General features: G+C 41.6%; 1 non-coding gene and 1 pseudogene across 1 annotated transcript; one reads left to right on the top strand and one right to left on the bottom strand.

The window, feature by feature from the left end:
* Nucleotides 1-227: 227 nt before the first annotated feature.
* Nucleotides 228-676, top strand: LOC128586700 (40S ribosomal protein S13-like; annotated as a pseudogene).
* A 1,516-nt stretch (nt 677-2,192) lies between these two features.
* LOC128587114 (U2 spliceosomal RNA) lies at nt 2,193-2,382 on the bottom strand. Its single transcript, XR_008380527.1, has one exon. It is a non-coding gene; the product is annotated as a U2 spliceosomal RNA (small nuclear RNA).
* Nucleotides 2,383-4,691: the final 2,309 nt, after the last annotated feature.

Raw genomic sequence — 4,691 nt, 5'->3', positions numbered from 1 at the left:
TAGGCATCAGTTAGTATAACGGACTGTTTCAATAATGAAACAGACCAATATAATAAAGTGTTCCCTATAGCAAGGGTAAGTGCAAGATGTTTGGGGAGAACACAGAGGAGCACCTAACTCAACTTGGGAAGGCATCCCAAAGAATTCACGCCCTAAACAGGGACTTTAAAAATCAGTCAACCACAGGAAGGGACTTTTAGCTGCTGACCACCACCATTGAGTATTGCATGCATGCTCCCAGCAAGTGCCTGTCCCAGTGAGTTCTCCCCTATCTCCACAGTGTCCTCCCTTGGCTGAAGTTGATGCCCAATGACATGAAGATTTACAGATTTACAGACTGGCCAAGAAGGGCTCGACTCCTTCACACATCACAGTGACCCTAAGGGACTCACATGCTTTGCACAAGTACATTTTGCAACAGGCAATAAAATCTTCAGAATTCCTAAGTCCAGAGGACTTGCTTCTGATCTTCCTGAGGATCTCCACCATTTAATTTAGAAAGGAGTTGCTGTTTGAAAGCATCTTGAAAGGAACAGGCAGGATAAGGATGCTAAATTCCATCAGATTCTGATAGAAAGCTGAATTCACATGCTGGCTCGATATTATAAGATCAAGTTACATTCTCTCTCCCAGTTGAAAATAAGAATCTTCCACAACCTCTGCTGTGGAAGCATAAATTTGTCTATGTACTCAAGCAATAAAATCATTGTCTAACTAAAACATAAATGAATGAAATACAACAAAAACAAAAAACTACCATAGGAAAGGGATCTGAAGACGAGAAGAATGTTCCAGATTGAAGAGGGTTCATGCTTTCTTTGTTAAAAAATGATATAAACGGTAAATCAGTTACTAATAATAGTTATTATGGAATTTGCACTGTACCTTCTATCCATTGAACTGTTCATGTATGAACTGCAAAGAATTCAGAGTCAGGTTACAAAAAGTGAGCCTGAACAAAATTTATCTTTGAAAGTTACACAAGGAAGGTCAAATGGCTCACAAGTTCTCTTTTTATTTTCGAGAGGAAACGAACATTTATGAACCTTTACATCTTACATTAATCTCATTGTTTCTGAGTTTATCTCTGATCCGTAGGCTCCAAAGGAGAACACTTGGCATAATCTTTGTTTTTTATTCCCAACTGCAGTACATCTCACGTGGCAGGGACCCAAGGAATGCTTTTTTTCTTTTATACTCAAATGCACTGAATTTCTGTTTGCATCTTAATTTTCTTTTGTAACCAATGATTGTTAAACAGGGAGTGTTCAAATGACTGCTGCCAATGCCCAGCCTTTGACTTCCCACTCAACTCACAAGGCAAGTTTAGATCTGCCTCTAATCTCTTGGAATAACACCTAATCTCCGAGATGAAGTCCTTCCAGGGCTCTGCAGATCTCAGCATGAAATGAATGAGAGCAAAGGTTTAAAAGACAATAAAAATATACACAAGTCAGGATTGTACAAATAAAGTCAGACTGATGAAGCAGCTGGACCTATGATTAGATTTTGATTAAAAAAAAAACTATAGGGAGAGAAATTTTCCTAGCAGGTAATAATCCTTTTCAGAAGACCAGCAAAGCCTTTTTCTTATTTTTAATTTATTTATTAGCTTTTATTAAATCATAACTTTGTACATGGATGCATTTATGGGGTTCGGGGTAATGCTTTGATATACAATGTGAAATGCTGGCATTGAACTAAGTGACATCAATCACAATTATACTCATTTTTGAAATGTACCATTGCTTCATGCACATTAGGCGAGGTCCCCTCCCCTTTTTCTTATTAACAAATGAGGAACTGTGGCTCCTGAGATAATAGGAGGAAAAGGATTTTCTTTTCTTTTTTTTTTTTTTTTTTACAATTTTTGGCTGGGGCTGGGTTTGAACCCACCACCTCCAGCATATGGGGCCGGCGCCCTAATCCTTTGAGCCACAGGTGCCACCAGAAAAGGATTTTCTAATTCATCTATAAGCCAGAGATTTTCAAGCAGGTTTTAACTGAGGCACCCTGTGTTCAAACTAAATATTGCTAAGATGTGTAAATAAACAAAACACACCAGGACAGAACTGCTCTAGTTAAAGGTAAGCTCCGGGCCCCAATCCACTTGTTGCTTCTTAACCCCAGAGCCTATCTAAAACCATTAATTTTATTTTATTTTTATTTTTTTTAAAGTCCCCGAGGGGGTTGGGGGGTGCACCGTTCCTGGAAGTACTGCAATACCAGGTCAACGCGTGGAGTGGACGGAGCAAGCTCCTATTCCAACTCCCTGCTCCAAAAATCCATTTAACATATTGTCCTCGGATAGAGGACGTATCAGATATTAAACTGGTAAGAACAGATACTACACTTGATTTAGCCAAAAGGCCGAGAAGCGATAAACCATTGATTTTAGTCTAACAACTCCCCTTTCATTTTACAGATGGGAATCCTGAAGCTGAGAAAAAAATACATGACTTGTCCAAGGTCACCCAGCTTGTTGCCAACAGAGCCAGGATGAGTCCCCAGGTCTACTTACTTCTCCTGTCGACCCCACGCACATGGTATAAAAGCACACTTACTAAGTGGAAGGATAGCTAATGGATAGTCGATGGGGCACAAGAGGAAGAGGATTACCCTATTGGATAGGCAGAGGGACAGGGCAGGCAAAGTCACACAGTGGCTTCGACAGATTGAGAACCCCTTATCCTAAATGCTTGGGACCAAATGTGTTCTGGATTTCAGATTTTGGAATATTTGCATTATACTTACCAATTGAGAATCTCTAATGCAAAAATATAAAATCTTTTTTTTTTTTTTTGAGACATCATCTCACTCTGTCACTCTGGGTAGAATGCCATGGTGTTATAGCTCACAGCAACCTCAAACTCTTGGCCTCAAGAGATCCTCTTGCCTCAGCCTCCCAGGTAGCTGGGACTATAGGCACTTCCACAACGCCCAGCTAGTTTTTCTATTTTTAGCAGAGATGGGCTCTAACTCTTGCTCAGGCTAGTCTCCAACTCCTGAGCTCAAGCAACCCACCCACAATGGCCTCCCAGAGTATTAGGATTACAGGCGTTAGCCACCATGCCAGGCTTACAAAATCTGAAATCAAAATGCTCCCTTTGAGTATCATGTCAGTGCTCAAAAAGTTTCAGATTTTGAAGCATTTTGGATATCAGATTTTTTGATTAGGGATACTCAACCTATAGCTTTTCTGGGGGCTCCTACTGAAAGAGAAGAAATCATATCCCCTCTTTCTGCTGGATTACGGGCATGTGATGATTATTTGCATGTTAAAGGCAACAGATAGTAACTTAGCATCTGTTATTAGGTGGCAGGCAGCATGCTGAACACAGTAAGCAAACCAACCCACCATCGCTATTATTCCAGAACTCACCATCTTGTACCGAAGGCAGACTGAAAACCCTGAACTACAGCAAACATGCTAGGAAATTACAGTTCTGGACCTTTGGAGTAGCTGTGCAACTACAGGGGGGGAAGAGGGAGAGACTGAGTCACTGGGAAAGTCAGATGACTCAGAATAAAAGACACCTGCTGAGGGTTTCCAAAGATGAGCTTCTTACCAGGCAGAAAGGAGAGGAAGGCATTTCATTCAAAGAGAAGAGAAACAGGTTTAAGCACAGGCCAAAGATGTTTATTTGCAGCTTAGCAAGATAACCAAGGTAGCACTGTGGAAATTTGTGGCATGAGGAGGTTTCTGTAATGATTAAAAATGTGGGTTGGGAAAGGAAAGCCAGCATGGGGAGTGGGAAGGAGAATAAGAGGCTCCCCTGGTTCCCAGGGCTGAAGGGAACTGCCAGGAGATGGTACCACCACCAAGAGAAAGGACAGTGCAGGAGGGAGAATAAGGAGCCCGCGCCCAGGAGGTTGAGGAGCTCCAGGTGGAGATGTCTGGCAGGGAAATACGAGTAGGGGCCTGATGGTAACTTCAGCACAGGGCTGGGTGTGTGTCTCAGCTTTAATTTCTAAAGGAGCTTGTTTTAGGTCTCTTGTTCTGGAGACTTTTACTAAGTAGAATCTACTGAAATTGTGTGTTGGTTGTTTTATTTCCGCCCAAGCTATCTAGTAGAATCCAAACCCTATCAGCTCTACCACAAGGTAGCCACGCCTCAGAGAAACTGGCCGCTCTATTTCATCTGCTTTAGGAAGCAAATTTGTTGTAAACAACAATTAAAATATACGACATCAAAAAGTATCTATCCAATTTAGCTTCATTCTATTCTTTCACAGAATGAAATTATCACTTTTTTTTTTTTTTTAGAGACAGAGTCTCATTTTGTCGCTGTTGATAGAGTGCTGTAGTGCCGTGGCGTCACAGCTCACAGCAACCTCCAGCTCTTGGGCTTAGGCAATTCTCTTGCCTCAGCCTCCCGAGTAGCTGGGACTACAGGCACCTGCCACAATACTTGGCTATTTTTTTGTTGCAGTTTGTCCGGGGCTGGTTTGAACCTGCCACCCTCGGTATATGGGGCCAGCACCCTACTCACTGAGCCACAGGCACCACCCAATTATCACCATTTTTTAAGAAAGAAAATTAAAATATAAAGAAGGGAAAGAAAGGTACAGCTGCATATGCCAGGGAACCCTGGGATTATTCAGAATTGAATTCGACAGCACACCTGTACCAAGTAACCTATGGTACTAAGGCACAATATTTAAAAATAGAAGTTTTCTAAGACATAGCA

The sequence above is a fragment of the Nycticebus coucang genome, chromosome 5, assembly GCF_027406575.1.
Source record: "Nycticebus coucang isolate mNycCou1 chromosome 5, mNycCou1.pri, whole genome shotgun sequence".
In the NCBI taxonomy this organism is placed as follows: Eukaryota; Metazoa; Chordata; class Mammalia; order Primates; family Lorisidae; genus Nycticebus; species Nycticebus coucang.
The sequence above is the reverse complement of the archived record's forward strand: the minus strand, read 5'-3'. Positions and strand labels throughout refer to the sequence as shown.